General features: G+C 33.8%; 1 protein-coding gene across 1 annotated transcript in view; it reads right to left on the bottom strand.

The window, feature by feature from the left end:
- Positions 1-2,762, bottom strand: part of LOC123681165 (octopamine receptor 1-like) — a 67,986-nt gene extending 65,224 nt beyond the window's left edge. The window contains exon 1 of the mRNA XM_045619404.1: positions 2,700-2,762. The gene's annotated coding sequence lies outside the window, so the exon portion shown is untranslated. The remainder of the gene's footprint in view (positions 1-2,699) is intronic.
- Between the last annotated feature and the right edge of the window lie 23,177 nt (positions 2,763-25,939).

Raw genomic sequence — 25,939 nt, forward strand, 5'->3', positions numbered from 1 at the left:
TAAAATTGTATATTTTGAAAATTTGAGTTGGTAGGTGAAGATGAATTCGTTATTTGAATTCAGGACATCAATTTGTTGTAGAATCAGCTCAAAAAACCTCGACACCAAAACAGCTGTTCCCTGTGATTCAAATACACATGAATGACATACATAATTCTCTTTGTTGATAACATAGTAATCTCTTAATTGGCGTTAATTAGGCGTTGGGTGCATAGAGATATGACAGAATTTAATTGATTTTTTAATACTTGCGTGCGGAAAAATCCACTGGTTTTTTCAGTAATTTGTGGGAAAGTTACTTTTGTGCGCGAAAAAAGAGTTGAAAGCGCACGCTTGAAAAAAAAATATATAATGAGATGATAGTACATATCTATTAGCATATCAATTGCTGTAAAATTCAATTTTGGCCACTTTACTAGCATTTCAACTATTAAAAAATTCAAAGCTCTTTACATGAAATACTGGTGATTGGAAGAACGGTTTTCCCTAGCTATATACACTGTGTCCGTAAAGTATGGAACAAATTCATTTTTAGCTAAACAGACCATTTTAAGGAATAATCCTGAAACATTTTTTTAAATGGAACACCACCATTTTGTCTCAACTTTCCGATTACTCTAGCTGAGCTGATTCCAAAAATGTATCACATGTTGATTCCAATTGGTACAGGGTGGACAAAAATACAGCTCAGCTAGAGTAATCGGAAAATTGAGACAAAATGACGGTGACGTCAATACTCGAAAGTAATTCACCCTGTATATTAGATTATTATTTCAAAATACGGAAAATTAAAATAAAAAATCGACGTGATTCAGGAATATTTCTTGAAATGGCCTGTTTAGCTGAAAATGAATTTGTTCCATACCTTATGGACACAGTGTAGAGTAGGTTAGCAGAACCCAATTATTTAAAACGTTCGGACATGTCAACTACATTTTCGAGCGGGACATCGTTCGCGATGAAATTAACCAGAAATTCCATCCCTCAAAGCTGTGACCGCAACCGTTACATTTGCAATTGGCAATATGAGGAAAGTGATACCTCATTCGGAAGGTATTTTTTTCCCAATATGAAGCCAACAGGAATAAATTAATTCTAATAATTCGTTTTCGAGATAGAGGAACTTGAATTTGGGAAATCACTTCTTATTCACTCAATCAATAAAAATAAGACTTATCAATTACATTATTTGCAGATAATAATCAGTGTCAAGGAATAAAATGATTCAACTGTTTATCAACAAATATGTGAATTTTCGTTAGAATTTTTTTTTCACCCATATTCATGTTTTCGAAATGTGAAACATAATTTTTTTGACCTTATTGCAATAGTGGATGTCTATCAGTTTGGAACTGATCTTTGAGTGAACGATAATGGTGAATACGATCGCGGAAAGACTTGAAATATTTTTTTCTTTAGAATTTTTTGTTGAGAATGACTAGTGCGGTAACCGTACAGCTAATGTGTTCAATGAAACGAATCCAGATAAGCTCGTTGGTAGAATATACGTTCTAAAATAAGTGCAAAAATTTCTTCAAACTAGATCAGAAACCAGAAAAAACCAGAAACGTGAACTTCAGTTGAGAAATAAAGTTGTTGAAGTTGCACTTTTAAGACAAGTTTATGCAGACTCATTATTGAGCACAAGGAAATTCTCAGATCTTCTTTTTGTTTAAGGTCCGGAATTTACATTCCCTACGCCTTTAATTTAATTCCTCCTATTTTCAATCTCTAAAACATTTGGTACGCCAATTGAATGAAGACGATTTTGATAATCAACAGAAATCGTGTGGAATTATGACTATGAGAATATAATATGGGGATGAGAATTTTCTTTTCAACATCTGCATTTCTGGTGAGTCCACATTCTTCTTGAATTCGAGTGTGAACTATCATAATTTTTGTTAATGTTCAGATGTCAATCCACATGTTTTCCACGAAGTCCATACTCGAACTACCCAAAAACTCAATGTCTGTGTCGGTATTTGTGAGATCCGTTTGATTGAGCCAGTATTTCTCGATGGTAACCTGACAGTAGAAACTAATTTAGAATTATTAAATTTGTTTATCCACAAGTAGTAGATATCATTGAAAATTACGATCGTTACCATGAAGAACAAGGGGCACACCTCCATATCATGCACAGCCTGTAAGGTCATTTTTGGATAGAATGTTTCCTGGAAGAAGCTTTATAGAGTGGCCAGCCAGATCTCCAGATTTAACCCAACTTGACTGTGTGCGGTCTACGCAACCGAACCAGAATCTTCAGAAGATTTACTTCGTTGAATTATTGAAGAATGCCGTCAAATAACTCCAAAAATGCTACGAAATATAAAGTCCCATTTCGAACAGAACTTGTACTTTTGTATAGAAATGTGGGGTGGTTTGAACATTTAATTCATTGATAGTTATAATTATTGCGACAGTTTCTTTATTATATATTGTTTTTATTGATTCAGTGAAAATCCTAATATTCCGAAAAGAATATAGGTAGAACTAAGCTTCGAGGGATGGAATGTATTTTATGTGAATTTCATAGCAAATTATGTCTCCCTCGAAGATTTACTTGAAGTGTCGGAGCATTCTTGGAATAATTCGGTTCTGTCGATATACAGAGCTGTTGTTTCGTTTTCAATGGTTCACTAGCTCTCTATATTATACCTTATACGTTATAGTTGACCTAACCTATGCAAACTTACCTTTGCACAATGGAAGATGCAATATATGTATCAGCAAGCATTTTCATCTTCAGCTTCTCGATCCTGTAAAAAAAACTACTATCAACAAAAAAAAATTGCACGAAGCTTGAAATTTTTATTCTATATATACATGCAAAATCTACACATGGACGATCTGATATTTTACTTGAATTTTCTATAGTTCTCATTGTGATAAGCTTGAAATTTAAATGAACCTTGAAATAATCATTTCACACATGAATGTGAAATTTCTTTTCTATTGAATTTGTAGTTTTTCTATACAAGTCATTCAAAAAAAGACTCATTCAAACGTTGATATCTGGCTTATTCCAAATTGCATAGCCATAGCCAGTATTTTATTTTTTTATTAGGAAGCAAATTTTACTATCCTTGAAATATTGTCTACCAAATCAGAAAATAAAATTTAGGGTGTGTCAATTGGAATAATAATAATAATAATAATAATATTGCTTTATTTATCCCCATATGGAAGAATACAAAAAAAAGTAATACACATGATTGCAATAATTCTCTTAAAACAAAATTTTCCTTCGTAAACAAAAATTTATACATTCTTCACAAAAATTGACTGATGTGATTTATTTCTGTTGTATAATAATAAAGACAATTTGGAACTAACTGTAATTATTTGATATTAATATTCCCGCTGTAACCATTTAAGACGAATCTTGTGAATGGTTATTTGACTTGAAAACATTTCCTGATTGAAACTGTTCCAATACGACTTAACAGAAGTCAAGGAGTTTACCAATATGTTTGGTTTCATCTGATCTGAGCGTTTTTCAAATCGATCAATTGAGCTACACGCTGTCGGGACTGAGAGAAAAGCCATCGCTTTATAGTTTTCTTGAAGAGCTAGCTGTTCTGTAGTTATTGCACAAGTGCAATATTAACGTTTAAATAAGACAACAATCAATTGTCTCTTTTTGAACACCCTGTGGAGTTCTAAATGATTATCAAAAACCCAGTACTAACCTAATTTCTTCTAGAATTTACTTTCAAAATTTCATTCAAATAAATTTATTCATTTCGAAGTTATTATCAATTAAGTTATTTCAATATATGAAAGATCGAAATATCTCAAAAACGGTAATGCAATCTGAAAATTCATCATGTTCCATAAGAAAAAATATATGTTTGGTCGTTAAAACTTTTTTGGTGCACCCTCTGTATAAAAAAATGTTGTATTACACACGACGAAAAATTGCAGTATCTTCTTGAGCGTAATTAGCATTCCGACTGATGTCTCGACGCTAAAGAGACTCTCAGAAATGAAATACAAATTTATTTTCTTGTACAATAAATAGCTATAATACATTATCAAGAACTATATGACAGTAAATAATTTAAGAACTGAAGAATACATTTTAAGATGTTTTTTTCTGCAGAAAAACTGCTACCAATACGCAAAGAAGCATGAACAGTTTTGGTAACAAATTCAACGAGGAATTTGAAAATGATTTCCATCTTGAAATATTTCAATAGAATACAATTTTAAGCTTAAAAAAAGATATCATTACCCTTCTTGCCGTATGTGAGCCAATGATGAAAACATTCTGATGAATTCGCAATGAATGCCCAATAACTACCTTTCGAACCCACCGAATTTCATTTAAATATCTCAATCGATTTCAGAGCAAAAAATAAATAATCAGTTTTTAAGAAAAACTTCAACACCTCGTATCTCTGTATACTAAACATTTCAAACAAAAGCATATTTTTTCAAGCATAATCACCTCCTGAAGTTTGTCGCATTAACACCCTGTATAAGTTTGACTAAGTTCAAATTTCTATGTTATGGTGATTTTCTCAATCTGATGATTTCTGTGCAATGCCGTCGCTAGGGGGTAGACAGGGTAGGCGGTCGCCTAGGGCGGCAAAATTCAAGGGCGGCATTTCAAGCTTGATCTACAAAAATCACATAACGTGTAGAAATTCAAAGTACCAAATGATATTTAATTCAGTCAGCAACAACAGGAAGGAATAGGTACCCACAAATTTAAATAACATCAAAAACTATAAAAGGTCCGCATTACACATTATACTCATAAATATCCGATTGTTTTACTCGATAATCTTAAACAAAAAAAGAAAACAAATTTTCAACCTTTTTCTAAAATCGAAACTGAGCTAGGAACCTGAAACTGCAGGGCCCAATCTAAAGGGGCGGCAAATAATGCAGGGCGGCATTATCTACATTTACTGGAAGAACGAATTGAATAATTTTTTTTATTAAAACGAATTTCACTGATGATTTTTTTATTATTTACTAATCTTAAACATCTTGCATCGTGAATAAATATTCATCATATCAAAGAAAAAAAACATAGGATCTGAAATATGAACTCAATTCATATATTTTGTCATATATTCTTTAGAATTCAGTTGAGCACGTTTATTGTTTATTACATTCCACTTATCCTAAATCATCTATTGGATCAAAATTTGAATCCATGTAAAATAGAACGGTAGAATCGCTTGAGCAGGCGCTGGACCTCGATTATCCAATATTAATTTTTAGCATTCTGCAGAATTAGTATCTTTTAGGGAAGCAAAATGGGTCTCTGCCTAGGGCGGCAGTTTGGCTAGCGACGGCCTTGTTTCTGTGTTCAATTTCAGTCCATTTTTGACACTTCTTTAGATTTAAAACTTAAATCAACGAGGTGATCGGTCAATCAAAGTTTTATGAAACCCGTCGTTAAAATGTAAAGTCAAACTGATGGTGAAACAATCGCTGTAACATTCAATTTTGTTTTATTTCGGACAATGGAATGTTAGAAAGCTATTTTAATAACAATTCCTCCTTCGTGACAAAAAATTTGTAAAGAATTTCAACCCATCGATTTTGTTGGAAGGGGACAGGAATTTCATGTTGTCACTTGAATAAATTTCAGGAGTGTTTCAAAGCGGATAATCGATCAATAATTCTAACAGCGAAACATTTCATTTATGACCGCAATTTTCCAGTGTTTGGGCAGATCGTTTTACTGATGCCATTTAATATGTCGTTTACAATTACTGATGGATCATGACACATTTTTCCACTGAAGAGCTGTTGATTTTCACGTTTCAAATATCGGTTTCAATTCGACCAATTCGATATGAATTATCATGGATATATGGGCCTTCAAAACTGACCTCAGCATATAATGTTCGTTAAAAATGATGACTGTGCGTACTTTGTATTGATTGCTGAATTTGAAAGGGTGGGCGTTGAAAAAACCGTACGTCCGAGAGGTCTACCCCCTCATTTAAAATTTTATTTGTTGGGTTACAAACCCTCAAAGTCAAATCAATGTGAACTGCCTCAAACTCTGTATTTTATTCAAAGGATTTGGACCATACTCAATCGAAAGTTATTATAAATCAGATAAAACAAAGTATTTCTGCACACTATTTTTGGAAATTCCTTTTTTTCATTGTATTTTATTGCATAATTAGATGTTATTTCTCGAGTTATTCCCCCCATGAGAATTAGTATTGCAACATGTGGAGAAAGTCCTTTTTCTCACTCGTGTGTTTGCGGCACTGTCCTTTCAGCCTCGTGCCACAAACTTGTGAAAAAAGTTGGACTTTCTCCACTTGTTGCACATTATACTTAGGTATATGTATTTCGATCATTATTTTTCAGTAAATATTTTGTTTCTTTTAGAAAGGAAAACAGGAAAACTATTGAGTGAAGTTGGGAGGTTACTGAGAGCTCGTCATTCATGCGCCAATTTCATCTTTAGAGACAGAATATTGGTATATTTACTCAGTAAGTCCCGGGTCCAACCAGTAAAAACACATTTTTTCGTGAAAAGTTTTCGTTTTCGTCTTTGTTTTCATAATAGGTTTCAAGACAATCAATTCCTCATTAGAGCAAAATTTCTTTCCATAGACAATTTTTTTGAGGTCTGCAAAAAGTCAGTGGGGTCCGGATCTGGAGAATAAGCTGGGTGTCTAGCAGTTAGAAGCATAATTCTTCAATTTGACGATGGTTTTCATTGATTTGTGACAAAGAGCATTGATTTGAAAAAAGAATTTTTTTTAATTTTTTTTTTACACTTTCTGACTAATAACGATATGTAATAGTCACTGTTGATTGTTTTCCTTTGTCAAGATAGTCAATCAACAATATTCCATACACGTCCCAAAATGAGGATGCAATAACCTTGCCAACTGATGTTTGAGATTTAAGTCACTTCAGACGTCTTTCACATACTGTGTTTTACTCAGCTTTTTTTTCTTTTAAGAGGGGAATCATGAATAAATAATTTGAATATTCATTCGAATAATTGATGTAGATTGCATTATTCCAATGTTCATGGAAATTCACTGAATCGTTGAATATTCAATGAATAGTTTCCTCTCGTGAATATTCAGTGAATTGAATATTTGAGAATTCACTGAATACTTACTTGAAATATTCAATGAATAGTTTTCTATTTATGAACAGTAGAGTATTCAGTGAGTAGATGAGCATGCATGGTATTCAGTGAATAGTTGGACTTGGATATTTATGAATATTCCTTACTTTAATACTTTATTTACTATTCATGAATATTCGTTTATTCAGGACTGGTGATGAAAAGGTAGTTGAGTACTTAATTCAACATTCGTGAAGTTACGAATTATAGTTTGAATAATCATTCAACTCAATTTATTCAGGAATAATTAAAACGGGTTTTTGTAATTTATTATGATCAATTGAGTGAATTCATTACTATCAAAACTACTGTGATACAATTTGAATTCGAATTATTCATTCCATCAATCTCTTCAATAGGGATAGGGACGTCAATATTTCATAATATAAACTGATATTCATGTGAATATTAATAGAATTGGGATTCAATGAAAAATATCAAAATCATGTTTAAAGTTGGCATACCACTTTTCAACCATTCTTGTCGATGAAGCAGATTTTGAATAACACTTACCAAGTCATTACTTTACTTGTATAGTATTTTCTTCATGAAAAGTGTTTTTTCGATTCACAAAACTCATTATTATCTATTTTTTAAACAACAACAATGTAGCGTCACTCAACCTCAAATATCTCGATTCAGACTATGCTCTGAAATTTTGTCGCCTATTTCTGAAATCAAATTCTGACAGTCTTGTTCGAATACCCTGTAAATCAGAACCTTATCCACCTGTAAAAAGCATTAGATACTATCTTAGTACCGTTTTCATGAAACATGTTGAATTAAGAATTAGGAATTTCTTAATCTAACAGTTTCTTCAAAATTACCTAATAACTCGAAAATCACATCTGATTAGTGATTACGAAATAAAATATAGGTGTTTCATTTGAAATTGACTGAAGAAAAGACAGACTATAATATGCAAATTACAGTGTAAAAATTTCAAACCCAAATTTCAGATGCGCGGAAGATAAACAGCGATTCAGTAATCACTCTGAAAATAAAGCTTTTATTTATAAAACGCGAAGAGGTTATTCACAAGCAAATTCTCCGGAAATTTATAATTCAAAAGCGTTACAATCTTACGGAAGAGAATATGAACATAATGTTTCTGTTTCAAGCAGTTTTAAAACTAAACATCTCCTATCACGTTCTGCGGCTATTTTATGCTAAAATATTCGTCTTATAGAACCATAAGGATACTTCCTGAAGGCGGTTTTTTTCCATTTGCGTATCTTGAATCTCCAACAATAAATTCGGATCATATAATATGAGATAGGAATGGAATAATTCGAGTAGAACATTGCATGCGGTGCAGAAACGTATTCATCCAATTGGCAACTCTTTCGTTCTGTTTGAACGAACGTTAACTCAAGGGCGTAGAAAAAGGGGGGTGTACTGGGAGTAATTACCCCCAACAAGATTTTCAAATTATAAAATTTTAGAAATCTCGCAAAGACGAAAAACGAAAATTTTTTCACAAAATGAACCAATAATAATAATGGACTAGTTTAGTGATGTTGATAATACTATATTTGACACGATAGAATTAAAATATAGAGCAAAACTGATAAATCAGTTAAAAAATTTTGAAAATCCATCAATAAATGACTGAAAAATAAATTATTTAAATTTACGTATTTTAGCGCGGAACGTCTTTGGTCTGTGACGTCACGGCTCTTGCCTGTGATCGCTACACTATAAATTACGTTTAAATACTTAGCCGTGCCAAGGCTCTCGCGCCGTTTGTAGTTGTTCAGTGTAGTTTTAACTCGAGTTTTGATTTCATGTCACCATAATGGAAGAAGGCTTCGTGAAAGGACAAAGTGACAATTTGCCTAAAATAGATATATTCGCAGTGATAGAGTTTTTTTCTTCAAATCCATCTTATGTCAGTGCAGAAATAAAAGGAGTTAAACTTTTCAAGTAGGTATCTACTTTTGAGTTTGCTTCATCATGGTTCAACTCATAACGATGATTTATTTAAAAAACGTTTCATAAACAGTTTGTAGTTGAGTACTGGTTGTTGAAGTCTATCAATGGCAAAACATATTTATGTGAGGAGTAAAAAGTAAAAAGAGAAAAAAGTTATTTATATGTATGTATATAGTAAGTTATTTCAGCCACAAAACACGACACGAATGGCACAAGTGATTGTACACCCATGGGCGCCCGCAGAAATTTTTCTCAGGGGGGGCAAAAAAAAAATTATTGAAAAACGATAAGGCGTCCATGATTGTCATTGAAAACCGGAAAATTGTTGAGAATCCATTACTTTCCTTTTTTCCATGCCCTTTGGATTGAGAAAGTAATATTGAGTGTGTTGTGCTGAAAAATGAGGCAATCAAAATCTCAAGGGGGGCCACGGCCCCCCCTGGCCCTCCCCTGCGGGCGCCCATGTGTACACCAATGAATTCGTAAGCACTCTGCGAATACCAGTCGTCTAGTGTGTGACGTCACGACACTTACACGTACTATGAAATTATTCTTCCAAGCGCAACTTCAAAGTCCCATAACTTTTTGATTTCTAGAGATATTTTAATGATTCTTCCACATTTTTGTTTCATGTTACTTAAATTTTTAGAATTAATCCTTAACAAAAAAATGAAAGCTAGTCCATTATACATTCCTTTGAATCGATACGTCAGTAAAAAATCGGATCCCTTCACGGTTTATTATCGCTTGCAAGATGAGTACTTTCATTGCACTACGAGCTCGTCTTTGTCCGAGGTTTATTATTTTCCTTTAACTATCCGTTTTCTCGGCATCGCCTTTTATTAGCCATCTGTTTTTCGTCATCGGTATACACTTACCCATTGTTTTCGGTTTTTTGTATCTTCTCGTCACAAAATATCAATATGTAGTTATCAAAGTATTGAACTGAGTAATTCGCATCCAGAAATTGTCTGGGTTGTGTTGTACAATTTATTGTGTTTCATTCAAATAGCATTTTTTTTTTTTTTTCTTTCTTTTTATTTGTGCTCAGCAGTTATGCTATGTACACATAATCAACGTAGTTTATAGTAATGCATTGTCCACCACCAGACATGTACAACATCCATGACCTAGCCGGGATTCGAACCCGGTACCATCGGCATCACAGCCGTCTCTCAAACCACTGTGCTACCGAAGGTAGACTAAAAAATAGCATTTTATTTGTGGGGACATCAATTTTGAATTGACTATATCTACATGGTGTTCCTAAATTGGAGGTACAAATAAAAATGACATGAGTCCGCAAACGCTTTGTTTTTGAGATATACAGGTGTTAAAGTTCAAGTTTTTCTCTCATAGCACCTTCCTTTCATTATTTGAATTGGCAAAGATATTCCAATTAAAAGTTTTCATCATGTGATATTCTAATTTTAAATGCAAATCTACATGGTGAATTTTCTCTGGAAAAGTGCCCGCTTCTCTCCTTCAGAATTATTTTTTTGTGAACCACTGGTAGTAATTTTAAAAAGAAGCTCTGGTTCAGTACTATATTTTTTAATTCCTTGTAGTTTTGTCGTATCTGCAATCGATTCTGAGAAAAAAGTCAAACAGCTCTTTATTCTCAGGAAAATCCAAATATTATAAAGATTCAGTAATGTAGCCGTGATAAATGAATTAATTTTAATTATAAGTTTTGATAATTATTTACCAACTTTGTAGCGAATATTAATAGAGATTCGATAAATTGGTTAAGCATCACAAAAAAGTAGGACTACAAGAAACACCCTGTATCTCGAAAACAAAGCTTTTGCAGGCTCATGTTTATAAATTATTTTATTTTTAAAATTATCCAAATAATCTCTTATTCTCCTTCGTAACTCCAATTCAGGAATACCCAGTATAAGATAAGAGCAATCGAATTGGTAATAAAAAAAAATTATTTCGAGTAATTCAGTTCAAACTTCGTTATCAAACCTCTTTCTCTCACATTATAGATATGAGTAAACAATGTCGTAAAAAAATAAATTCCTATAAACACCCCCCCTCCCCCAAAGAAAAAAAAATCTATGCCCTTGCGTTAACTTCATGGTGGTTTATTCCTCTTTTTATTTTTTTTAGAGCTTTTCATCGAAAAATGTGATTTCAGAGATTTTTATTTTTTTTTACTTTATGAAAGATTGGAATACAAACTCGTCTGGAACAAATATGTTGAAGAATTATGTGGACGGCTCTCGACGACGATATTCATGATAAGAAGAATAAAACAGATTTCAAGTGTGGAATGTGAAAAAATAACATATTATTCAGCCTTCCACCGTCCAGATGTTTATGGAATCATTATATGGGGATAAAATACTTGCATTGAAAAGGTTTTATCGAACCAAAAAAGTACAATGAGAACACTCTTTGATCTGAAACAACTGAAAGCTGCCGAGGTGTTTTCAAGAGTGAAGAGATTCTCACGGTATCATGTTTCATACTCACCTGCGTGAGTCAGAATAAAGACAAATTTTCACCAACTCTCAATTCTATGAACAAAAACCTCTTGAGAAACTTAACTTTGCTCTTCCATATGTCAGACTTAAGAAAACCCAGGAAGACCCAAATTTCACATGTAAGTATAAAATTATAAAATAAATTGCCCAATGACATCAAAAGCTTGAATGAAGAAACTTTCAATAAAAACTGAAGGAATTACTACTGCAAAACACAATATACAGTCTAAATGAGTTTTAAAATGTCTGTTCATGTAATTTGTTTTCAAATTTGACTGAATTTTTATAGTGTACAATGTGATATGCTGTACATATATAAAAAGTTATTATTAATATTATTGAGGCTTCAATTCAGACGTAAATTCGATCCATTCCAACTGATATGCTTGAGCAAGTTATGCGAAACCTCACTAATTATTTTTCGTTGTTTTATCTTCCCCCAAAATATTGCTCGACATTTCCGACTCACCTTGAACAACTGTTGGTTAATTGAATCATCCCACACAGCCAAGCTCTCACGGTATAAACATCTCTTGGCAGAAGTAATTCAATACTATTCAATAATATTTTCTGGTTTGAGGGTTGAACCCGCAAGCTAACTTACATCGATTAATCTCAATGAAGATGGATAAGTGCTTTCTGCTATATTATACCTAGAATAATAATTGGTTAACTTTTGTAGAGCTTCAAGATTTTTTGCATTTTTACGATTTTTCATGAGATATGCTAGTTTTTCGGATTTTCATTTCAGTATCCATTTCTCTCCCATTAACTTTTTCCTACAGTAACATGATAATTTCCTGTTCGCTGGTTCTATTTTATTCATGAAAAAGGATTATATGGAAGGCATGCTCAATTTCAGTTCCTCGACTACTTGCGCTTTGTGTTGGTGTCAGGTTTTAATTTTTGCCAGAGCTGAGCAGCTTTGTGTTCGCTCATTTAAATTTTATATCAGATTGCTTCATTACCGCGATCTGTTGGGTTTTTTAGTTTTTGTGAGTTTTTATTTTCGAACTACTCTTGTTCAGTGCTCGTTGTTTTTCTTTTGAAATATGCATCTCTCGCGTCATAAACGATAATAAAGTATTTCTCTTATCTCTTCCATAAGCAAGGAAGATCCTTTATTTCCAAAAGATTCATCGTCTCAATAAAAAAGAACAAAATTAGTATTGATTCTTTCCCCGAGAGGAGCACATATCGATTTTAACACTAATCGATACAGACAAACAAGGTATGAAACTCCATATACTCACTAAGCAGATCACGTTACAGTCTCGTGATCTGTCAAAATTTTCCAAGAGGAGGAGACACCAATTATGTGCGAGGTTACCAGAACGATTTGATGATCAGTAGGAGTTAGCCTCTTTTGTAATGGTTTTTCATAGGTTTTTTTTCAAAAAGTTTTTTTGAAAGATATCAGTGCTTTTCAGGAATACCATATCATCAATTTTTTTTGCGAAAAACAAATAGTTACCAAAATTCTATTTTTTACATCCGCAAATTGAAAATATTGAAATGCTACGATGTACATTATTGTTTAAAAAGTTATGTGAAAATCCTATCGGTGTTTTATAAGGAGAAATATCTGTAATTTCATTTTGAACTGATCGGTCAATTCAGGTGATGGTGCTTTCTCTTGAATGACGTCATCTTATTAATGCGTTAGTGCATTAAAATGAAGTTTAGACAAAGTCCTCCAAGCAGATTTCATAGGTCTCTAAAAGGATATCTTCAACATGAGGTGAAGATATATTTGTTTGATCATCGACGTTTAAATTAATTATGTTCAAATCTACCAAAATGCAGTAAAGTGCCTCTTGTGGTAAAATTTTCGGAAACATAATAGTCTTTAATCGAAATTTTCACCACTGAATTGGTCAATTTTTGCATTAGTTTTTCGTGTTCCAGTTGTTATAAGGCTGAAAATCCAAGGTACCCAAATTTCATTTCTGTATTTTCTTTTGGACTGTTAACCATTTTTTTGATTTGAATAGAAAATCTCATGAAGCTTGAGTCTTTTGGATTGTCTTTTCAAACCATAACATTTTTTCAAGACAATTAATACCATATAAATCGTTAATGTATGTGTGATATTTGTGAAGTTTGCTATTTTTTAGTATCAACATAAAAAAAGTTTAGAGAAGAGAAAGCTGTGGATATTTCGAATTCTTATGATTTGAGAGGTTTTGTTGATGAATAAATAAATAAATAAATAACAGGAGTCGTCATCTCTCTTTCTGTGAATTATCGATCCCAGTAGTAGCTATATTTTGAAATGGAAATTCACGAAACATTGAATTTATTCTAGCTTTCTACCAATTTGTTGGGAATGTTGTATATCTACCGTGTGGGCTAACGAAAACTTTACAGTTTGTGTTTCCAGATTTTTCATGAAAATCTACAACCCCCTTGCGGAGGAAAGCATAAACCCCTAATTTGAAAAGGGGTTTGGGGTGTTGCTATAGCTCGTTTTAAAGTCTCATCGCGTGCTATCTGTCTGATAAAAATCGAAGGAAAATGATGGGATCGTACAAAAAATAATAAAACGAACTCTAAGAACTATCGATCTTGTACAATAATTGTCTGCGATCGCTCAAATATGTGTAGGATCCAGTTATGGTTCCCTGTAAATAATTGCGATGGTCAACTGGATGCTTGGAGACCTATTAGTTTCTTCTAGTGTCGAGGGCATGACAGTTTCCATTGATTTACAGGGAACGAATTGTTATTGTACAAATAATGTAAAAAGGATGTGTAATTCTTCGGGGTGTCGAAGATGTGTCATGTCGGTTGTAAAACTTAAGAGATTTACTGGGGTTGGGAAAGTTCGAGAACAAGACGGTTGTACCAGATGTGTTACATCTGTGTATCAGGTACTAGTCCTTCGAGAATATTCGATTTCCAGGAATCTGCGAAGATCTTTGTGGGCGGTACGGCAAAATTCTTATTGGACTAGGGGATGGTACTTTCCCTAAGGGTGTGGTCAAGCCGAGAGAAGGGAGGTCGATATTCGAGACAGGGTAAGTTCCAATCGACAGAGAGCACAGTCCAAATTAAGCCGAAGACGGGTACAGTTAAAATTAGGTCGAAGACGAGTACAGTTTAGGTTCGGTCGGTCAACTTAAGACATAAGACGAAAAGACGGTTCGCGGACTAGATTAAGACGAGTCGCGAACAAATTAGAGACGAGACGACCGAAACTTGTAATAAGACGAAGACGTGACATATCGAAGACGTTTCGAGTAATTAAAACTAGAGTTAAAGACGAAATTCAGTACCGTAGTGAGAAACTTGTAATTAAGACGTAATTAATATCTTCTCAATACTGAGTTTGTTCTGTATAAGTGTGGGTTTGTAAATAGATGTAAATAATTCAAAAGAGTTTAATTATTACAAATCCGACAAAGTCACGGAGAAAAAGACGAAAGGCCAGGTAATCGAATCATACCTCTAGACGATCGATTAACCAAGCCTACATTTGATACTTTCCTTTTCTCGATATTTAATATGACATTTTATAACGTGTGTCAATTCGAAAACTTACCATCCATCTCGGCACCCAGGCAGATAAGAAAAAGTAATCTTTGGTACTAACAAAAAGGGTCAAGTGTAAGGTGTTTTTGAAAAACCATAGAATTACCTTCAAAACAAGGGTCACTCAACTCAACCCACCTTTTCATTTCAGATTTCAGAGGTTGTTGTCAACAATACAAATTGATTGGAGCTAACCGTTTAAAATCGGTTCCTATACGTACCAAAATTCACCTCTTTTGGAATTTTTTCTGATTTTGTATGTGGACCAAGATATTAAAGGTGGTACCTTTTTAAATTGACATACTGTATGTGAAATACCCCAAGTTTCAATTCAGTAGAGGTGATTTTTTTCAATGGCTTGCGATATTCTTCAAGAAGAGGAAGTAATAAACTACCTATTGTATAAAATTTGGGGAATTTTTATGTAGGCTTGGTTAATCGATCGTCTAGAGGTATGATTCGATTACCTGGCCTTTCGTCTTTTTCTCCGTGACTTTGTTGGATTTGTAATAATTAAACTCTTTTCAATTATTTACATCTATTTACAAAGCCACATTTATACAGTACAAACTGAGATTGAGAACGTAGTTTCTCACTACGGTACTGAATTTCGTCTTTAACTCGTTTGTTGATTACTCGAAACGTCTTCGTCGTACTTCAAGTTTTTGGTCGTCTCGTCTTTAACTCGTCTTAATTTAGTCCGCGAAACGTCTTTTCGTCTTACGTTTTAAGTTGACCGACCGAACTTGACTCGTCTTCGGCTTAAGTTGAACTGTACTCGTCTTCGTCTTAACTGTACCCGTCTTCGGCTTAATTTGAACTGTCTCTCTCTGCCGATTGGAACTACCCTGTCTCGAATATCGACCTCCCTTCTTTCGACTTGACCACACCCTTAGGGAAAGTACCATCCCCTAGTCCAATAAGAATTTTGCCGTACCGCCCACAAAGATCTTCGTGGATTCCTGGAAATCGAATATTCTCGAAGGACTAGTACCTGATACACAGATGTAACACAACTGGTACAACCGTCTTGTTCTCGAACTTTCCCAACCCCAGTAAATCTCTTAAGTTTTACAACCGACATGACGTATCTTCGACACCCCGAAGAATAACACATCCTTTTTACATTATGTACAATAACAATTCGTTCCCTGTAAATTCATTGAAACCGTCATGCCTTCGACACTTGAAAAACTAATAGGTCTCCAAGCATCCCGTTGACCATATCAATTATTTACAGGGAACAATAACTGGATCCTACAATTATTATACTAAATGAGATAATATGTAGAACAGGCTGAAAAAATAAACAATTCTATTATTCTTGAATGAAATCAACCGTCGTAGTTTATTTTGTTTCCACATAAATTTCGACAGAATAGCTAGTCTATATTACTTCGTATATTTCCATAGATCTGTTCAGTTGTCAATAAATCTTTATCTCACCCTCGCTGAAAAACTTAATTACTCCTGTAATTTCGAACTAATTTGAATGGAACAGCGCAAACATGAATACGAATTAATAGAAGGCTAAATTAAATGGCAAAGTTCACTTTACTCTCTGGATTCCGAATCAACATGACATCTCATGTAAAAATAGATTTGGGGAACAACGACTCCGGAATTGGGAAGCATGGAAAACAGTGTCGGCTCATAAGGGGTACCAGGATCGATACTGCCCGCCCTAGAGTACTTAAATTATTGTTAATTTTTCTACTCATCCCTACAGAAAAAGTCGAAATTTGTACAACTCGCCCACTATGTAACTTGCCATTTGAGCACTGTGCAACATAAAACTATACCATTTACTTCACCGTAAACAAAGAACGATAAGCAACCAATTCGGTAGCTTCTGTGAAGTAAATCGCTCGGCGTATAACCAATAAGATAGAGCCTTTAGTAGTTTTAAGCATAGTATAAAGAATTGCTGATACTATGATAATAGTATACGACTCGAGTTGTAAGACTCTTCTAGCACTTCTAGAATTACGCTTTGAGGCTCGTGCGTAACTTTTCTAGCTGTCCGTAATATGTTTCTTACAACTCTTGCTATGTATATGTAATATACTATTCCTTTCTGTTGTAAATATTGCTAAACTAGTAACTCTGAGAGAACATATGAAAATCTACTTTCGAAGTACCTTCGGTTTCTTAGTCTCGAACTACACAGAAGCATTGGTTCATGTGGATACGCTAGTTACGGCATACTCAAATCTGCTGTACCTAATAAATATAAATACAAGTTAGTTTTATGTGCTAAAGTTTTGGTGGACGTATATTTTTTCATTCAGAAGGGTTCGGAATAACCTCACGTCCGATTTAGACAACACTAATACCATAGTATAAGGAAAGGATAGTAAGCCAGTGTAGTGCTTTTTTCGATTTTGTTGATGTTGAGCGCCATCTAGTTGCACTCACGTTAAGCCTCGAATTTTACTGTCAAAAAATTGGTCCGTAAAGTGGAGCCCTCTGAAAGAATTGGTGTTATTTTGAAGAACTAAAACATTTGAAATAGAGTGGTCAGAAGATTTCTATATTTTGATATTTTTTCTGCTCTACAATAAGAATTTACGCCAGTGGCGTGTATTTGTGATAAACAAGTACAATGCTACAAGTTATCATGAAATCACTAATCAGGTCCAGTCGTCATGAAATGATATCTCTAGGTTTTTTCAGGATTTATGAATGGAATAAACTCCATTTTCCGGGATATCGATATTGCAATTGAATGTATTTGAAGAATATTCGATTGACATTGTTTTGTCATAGATTGAGTGAGAATAGGTAAAGTTTCTATCAACATTAATTTCCTAATGTCGTAAGTTCCTATGAAATTTCTCAAAAGCTATATTTACCATTTGACAGTTGGTTTCGATCATTTTTTCCCAACCTTTTACGATTCTTAGAGTTATGTATTTTATTATTCGACTGTAATAATATTTTCTGACCGAAAAATCAGCCCATGTTTTTATGAATATTTGAAGAAAAGTTTACCTTAAACAACCAAATTATATTGAAATATCTCAATGATGTTGAAAATAAATAAAATCATGTTTTATTTTTATATTTACCTTATATTTAACATTGAAATGAATATTTTCGGGTTTTAGTTTGTGGATTGAACATATCAATGGATTTTTCATATAGGTCAGGAGCTTGAAATATTAGAGGTTTCCTAGTAATACATCTTTTTTGGTAAAAATGAAGGAAAAAACTTGAAAATTGGAAAATTCAGTTTTAATATCAAATAAAAGAAATTTTATAAAGAAAAGTTCAAGAGTTGGTAGAGACAGATGGAATTTTAGTTTTTCTATACATACTAAGCAAATAGCCACTCTTAGTGCTGTGCAGTTTTTTTTATAAAGTAAATAAGCTACTTTATTAAATCCAAGCTCAACCATTAACGAAGAAAGAACTGAAAATGATTTTTTAAATCAGAATCGTTGTTATCCGTGTTTAATTAAAACTCTTAGCTCTCTGGTTAACATCAGTTCTACAAGATCTTGTTCTAAATCTGTTATTTATCCAGCATTTGAGAAAGGACCTATTGCCTCAATCCCTTCAATATTCAAGTAAATGGTAACAAGTGAGTATCAAGGTGAATTTAGATGTCAGAAATACATTAAAGAATTTAGCTACGACCAGGTCAGAAGCTTTCGATTTCTAATTCAATAAAAATTTAGAGAGATTTCCTCAATTTTTACTGAATTAGAAATCAAAAGTTTCTGTTTTTTTTTTGTTCTTGGAAGGAAACAATATGATGTATTTTTTCGATACTCTCTATCATTTGAATTCAACCCGCACCAATTCTTTACAAAATAATTTTCTATGGGAATAAAGCTTTTCCGATATAAGACACTATACGATATTGATGAGGGTTATTGAGTCTCAGTGCTGCCCTGGTGATAATGAATTTGATGCTTTGAAAAGCACACAGTTTCAGTCAATAAAACCTTGTAATCATGAAGATACTGAGCGAATGCTCTTGCAACCATCAATAATCATTATGAATTAACTGGCAATTATTTCTTTGAAGTTGGCAAAAATAACAAATTAGGTACCGAGACCCATATATTTGATGGTTTCCTTGTCACTATATATAAAAACCGTGTAGCAACTTGCAACGGATAAAAAATGTGGGCTCAAAAATTCATTGACAGAAAGGCTTATTCAAGATCGACTCAAGAATCAAATCCCACAATAAGCATTCAAAATTAGCATTGTTACAAATTACATCTGCAACAGAGTCTACCTGCAAGGTAGTCAGCCATATGTTAATGAAAATATTTTGGTAGTATGACAACAATTCCGTTTATGATATGTTGAAACTCAATGAAAGCCTATTGTGCTTCTATATACCTTCTCTTATACCTGCTATTGAAATATGTAGATGACACGAATATTCTGTTGTGGAGTAATAATCTCAATGATATCGAGAAAATATCCTCCGAACTACTCAATTTTGATGACGCCATTTCATTATGATTTGAATTATTGTGGAATAAAGAGAATTATTTATTTATTTTTAGTAGTCCCACAATCGAATAGCTCGAACCGAAGTGACATTAGAAAAATATTCTATTTGATCTTTATATTTTGAAGGTTATTTGGACTTTCCTTCTGTTCGTACAATATTAAGATATAAGTTGTTTTGCTTTTCTGCTCATTTATAACGAATTTAAATCAATAAAGTCCTATTTTCTAAAAATGGGACTTTATTGATTATTATTATTATTTTGAATGATTATTTATTTATTTATTTAAATTAACGTGTCTCGACAGCTATGGTCATTGACACAAGATCACATTGAAAGTAGTCAATATTACAAAAAATTGGCCTTTTGTATATTCAATAATGTTGAACAATTGACAGTTTCACATTTTTCGATGATTGCCGAGATTTAAGTAGGCTGGAAATATTTTTGCAATATTTATATATTGCAGTTCTTAACAACAAATCTAAAATATATCTTCTATGTTCCGAGCAGATGATATTCGTTGCGAACCATTCGGGCAGAAAATTTTTAATGCATTTAACACTTTTTTTTTTCAAATTACACATGACTTTATCATTGCAACTTTTCCCTATATCTTTGCTGAAACAATCCAAAACTATTGTTGTGAATTTCTCCAGCAAAGATGTAGGTGCTTTTAATCCACATTCAAAATTTAAACCGTAATTTTTGAAAAAGATCAAGAGCTCATCTTCATTTTCAAGATTTTTAGGAGCCTCCAAAGTGATTTTACAATCTTCACACCCGAAACGCTCCCAACATTTTTTGACCAAATAACCTGCAAAATATACTACAGAACATTTTTCCAATGTCACTTCATCTCGAAATTCGGTGGCAGGAGTACTACTTGGACTACTTGAAGAATCCGAATCGTCCGATTCTGATGAAGACGAGTTTTCATCGAGATTCAATAAGTGAAAAGGTTCGTTGTTATCTGCCACTAAAATATTTTCATCGTCATCTGCCTTACTACCTGCATTGGCACTTGCAGATGGCCTTAAAAAATCTGATACAATGCTAATTTTGAATGCTGTTCTGAATGAACTTACTGTGGGATTTCTGTTATATCCCCCTCTCTGACGATACACAGAAAATTGATTCTCGAGAGGATCTTGAATAAGCCTTCCCGTGAATAAATAGTTGAATCCCTCATTTCTTTGATCATATGCAAATTGCTTCACGGCATTTATAGTTAATAGAAAACCATCAAAACTATCAGGCCTCGTTAATTTGTTATTTTTGCCAACTTTATACAAGTTTTCAATTAATTCATAACCATTATTAATGGCTGTTATAACTTCCGGATTTCTATCACTAAGTGCACGATTACAAGGTTTTGTTGAATGAAACCGTGTGCTATTCAAAGCATCAAATAAGTTGTTGATGGTTTCCACAAAGCGTGCAGTATTTTCGGCTGTTGCCGATACTAGTTCTCCAGTTCTTAGGGCTGTCATTATAGCAGCATAAACACTGTGACTCAATAACTGTGCTGCTAACTTCACGTTCATTTTTTGGAAACAGTTAGGATTGAGATGTTTATCCGTCAATTTTAATAAAGCTTTTCCCGTACTACTCTTTTTGTCGATATCATATACTTTTTTTATATCAGAAAAGCATATGTACTGTCCATTTAACATAAAATTATTATGCAAAAAATTGTTACGGATAGATTTCAACAGGTGAGCAGTATCGAAAAATGCATTAAATGTTCTCAAAATCCGCTCTATCATTCTTTTTGTATCTGTATACCTGTAATGAATCTTATATAGGAACAAAATTGACACAAAAATATTCGAAAGGGTATCATAAATTACAAAGTTATATTGGACAATTTACCGGCTGGGATTTCCAAACTATCGGAAGAAATTCAATAAAGGGGATGAGTTTACATCCGTTTGTTCGTTCAACAGAATATTTTGGGTATTATACCTGTTTATTTCTAGGGATTCTAAGAGTGTTAGTCTTAAGCTCTTGTTTTCTAAATGAAGGATTTCAAAGTTATTATTGAAGGTATGGTCCCATTCTTTTAAGTGATTCGCGTAGGTTGAAAACGAACTATCAGATGTATAACTCTTTTGGTGTTCCTTTATCCTTTTATTGAAAGATCTTCCTGTTTGTCCAATATAAACCATAGGGCAATCAAAAAGTCTAACGATTTTTTCTGAGCGCTCGTTCTTCGCCACGAAGCCTGTGATTTAATAATAATAGCATAGTATAAGGAAAGTAACCTGTAATGATTGCCCTATGGTTTATATTGGACAAACAGGAAGATCTTTCAATAAAAGGATAAAGGAACACCAAAAGAGTTATACATCTGATAGTTCGTTTTCAACCTAGGCGAATCACTTGAAAGAATGGGACCATACCTTCAATAATAACTTTGAAATCCTTCATTTAGAAAACAAGAGCTTAAGACTAACACTCTTAGAATCCCTAGAAATAAACAGGTATAATACCCAAAATATTCTGTTGAACGAACAAACGGATGTAAACTCATCCCCTTTATTGAATTTCTTCCGATAGTTTGGAAATCCCAGCCGGTAAATTGTCCAATATAACTTTGTAATTTATGATACCCTTTCGAATATTTTTGTGTCAATTTTGTTCCTATATAAGATTCATTACAGGTATACAGATACAAAAAGAATGATAGAGCGGATTTTGAGAATATTTAATCCTCCAAGAATACACTTCGTCCTCAATTCTATGAATGATTCAAAACACTTTGTTTTTCTGATTCAGTTTAGTTAGAGGAGGATGTGTGTACATTTCAAGACCCCAGGTTTAAAAGAATAGAAAGATTCGTCGGTTCTCAATTCAGAATAAAAAAATTTTTGACCACTGAAATAGAGAAATGTCTAAAAATCACAATGCATAGGGATCAGAAAAGCAAGGTTTCAAATGAAAAAACTTTACCAACGATTTAAAAGACGGCATTACATTTCGAATGTGGAATCTTATATTATTATTTTTAGAACTCTTTATTGCTAAATTCATATGTTTGAATCTTATATCCAATTTTTATATTTTTTTCATTGATAATATCCCAATTCTATTCATATTTCTTCGGATGAAACCACTTTCTACTATTATATGAATAATTTTAATTCAATTGTATCTATCAATTTGTTGTAATTATTCCTGAATAGAGAGTTAAGTGATCATTCAAACTTTTATCGTAATGCAAAACGCAATTATTCGAATAAATATTCAATGAATATTCGAATATTCAAATGTAGTGGTAACTTAATAATAACATAAAAATTGTTGGCAATGTTATGCGACCCCTTTTCAACCACGCCACTGAATGAATTTTCGTATTATTTCTGCGCCATCTATAGCTCATGATTCAGCGCCATCTATTATCGAGTTACTTCTCCACTTTGGGTAGTCAATAGTGTTCGATATATGCAACCCGTAAAACATTGGTTCCAAATACAGAAGCGACTCCAAGTGACCAGCTCCTTGCCGTCAAACGGCGGTTGGCTTACTATCCTTTCCTTATACTATGCTAATACTCAGCCGAGGCACATTGTACCCTGAATTCCCATAGAGAAACAACACAAGTTGAGTACAATATGAAGGGTTATTTTTTAGCGGTATACAAATTTGAAATGAAATAAAGTACCTACATAAAAATGATGTTGATGACTACGATGAGGGCTGCATTTAAGAGATAATTTTATACCCTCAGTGGCTAGATATGGTTTCAGGCAAAGGTTGGCTGGAATGAAGCACAATCAGTGAAACGAAATTTCGATCACTTTATTGAGCATCTGGACCTGTATATAACCAGGTACTGCAGTACAGTACAGTTTTTTTAATTGGTCAAATGTCTACTCTTTATCGACGTAGACTCCACATATCCCCAAAGAATATAATCAATAGGTGTGAGATCGCAAGATTGAGGATGCTACTTCACAGCTCTATTACAAGAAATTTCGCACCCATGGAATGTTTATGGTAAATTCATCGCGTGTTATGTGGCATGTTGCACCGACTTGTTGAAAGCAAAGCTCGAATTGCTACAACGATATATCGACTCATTCGGCTCCACAGTCCACACCAGCAATGGCGTCTTCTGTGCGTATCCTAAGCCTCCTTTGTGAATCAACAAAAAATATAGATGTTTCTTCAGTAGCATCAAAGACTCAAGTTGCCCCATTGAAATATTTGTTTATACCAAGACTGGAACTGCAGGCAGTTATCCTAGGAAGTAGACTAGCCGAATCAATCAAACCAGAATTGGAAATTGCCATTTATCGAATATATTTCTGGTCAGACTGCAAATGTGTGTTTTTTTTTGGATAATAGATGACGGCAGAAACTTCAAATAATTTGTTGCCTACCAAGTAGCTGAGATTCTGGAGAAAACAAATGTGGAAGACTGGAAATGGACTCCAACCGACCTTGACCCCTTTTTTCTTCATTATTTGAACTGGTGTTGTTTTGGCTCGGAAAGCCTTTCGGGAACTGCGACCATATAGATCTTTTATTCTTTACCGTACTTATTCATGGAAACCTAAGGAAGTCGTCAGTGGCGTTGATAAAACTGACAACCTCCTTAAAGGCTTTGGCCGTTACCTCACGGGTATCCAAGACTGGCTTCCCCATGATTCTTAGGCCAGCCAGCTCTAGACACTTGCATACCATGTGTTCAGCTGTTTCTGCTTCTGATCCACATAACCTGCAAATCTCATCTGCTTACTTTCCCATACGGTACAAATGATGTTTGTACTGACAGTGACCCGTCAGCAGTCCCACCATCACCGAAGCTCAGCTCGTGACAGCTTCAAAAGCTTTCTGGCATAGCTGGATGAAATCAGACCTTAACCCTGCTGATGAAGCTATAATACCAAGATTTGAACAGATAAAAAGGAAAATGCCTAGTATTTGGTTTGCTAGTCTGAAGTTTTTACAAGAATATAAAGTTAAGTGGCACACCGAAAATATTCTACATAAAAATACATACAATGAAGAAATGGAGAAAGAGAATATAAAGTTTGTTTGATTATTTCGGAATTTCAGGAATATTTGCCAGACATTCAGAGAATTTTTCATGGAGGAAGTTGACCAGAGCAACTTCATGGATCTTGAGATTCTTGAGAAATGTGAAGAATATAGATTACCTGAAATCCCCGAAGAAAAGTTAACAGACAGTTAAGTTAACAGCTGCAGAATTGCAGAACAAACAGAAAAAATATGGATTAGACATTCTCAGATTGAAAGTTTTCCGGAAGAATTTAAAAGCATAAAAAAGGGAAGTAATAAGAGTCGTCTCCGAAATCTTCGCAGATGAATGACAAATTGTTGATTCTTGAATTTCGAAGGAAATTCAAAAGAGGTCAGAATTTATGGAAATACCGACAAATCTACGTATCATAAAACATCCTTTCAGGTGCAACACCCTAATCATAAATATCCCATAACTTGGCTCACAAAATTTACATAAGAGGCCTGAAAATTTAGAGGATCTGATAAGGAGGATAAAAATATTGGAGGTAGCAAGCCTGGTAACACTTGCGGTCATCTGTTCAGAGAATGAACACTCAGAAAACACCCTCTTCAAATTGGTGGTAGGGGTTGAGTGGATACAAGCAGTTTTTATTCACTCTCTCACTTATTTCACATTCTTTCACCAGAGTGCTCTCCTCATGTTAACAAGACATAATGGTACCTCCTATTTGATGAAGCCAAAGGTAATCTGCCAAGCCTTAATGAATATTCACAATCCGCCACTGCTCTGAAGGGTCTGGCAGAATGATACTGTTAATGACCCCGACTAATTTTTTCCATGAAACCTAAATTGACTGGGCTCCAAATATAAAAGAATTGCAACACGGAATTAATTAAGCTGCCGGTGTCCGTTTCAGGAAATACGTCGAATGAAAAAACTCATCCGCTAATGTTCCTACGGCAGGGTGTGTGAAATATTCAACATCATTCATCATGGAACTTTTGAGGCCAATGGGTGTGAACCAGCGGTATTCAGGGGGATGTAAACAAGGCTATTTCGATACAAATGTGTTTTAAAATGAGATATTTCGCCTGCTGCTGGAATCAAATGCTTCGGAATTGACGAATGAGGGACATTTGTATTGGACCTCTCTCGGCTCTATATGCATGATCCACTTCTGTGAATCATCTCTTTGATTCTCGATTTGAAAAGGGATTTATTTCGCAATATAAATACTCTGATTGAATTGTACTCGTGCCGATTAAGCAAACATGGATATTTAAGCGGTAAACCTTTGATCTCACCGATGATAAAACCTGCCAAAATTCCGATTCAATCACGAGGGAGCATTGTCCGTTATAGCTGCTTCAATTGT

Source organism: Harmonia axyridis, chromosome 5, assembly GCF_914767665.1.
Source record: "Harmonia axyridis chromosome 5, icHarAxyr1.1, whole genome shotgun sequence".
NCBI classification, from domain to species: domain Eukaryota; kingdom Metazoa; phylum Arthropoda; class Insecta; order Coleoptera; family Coccinellidae; genus Harmonia; species Harmonia axyridis.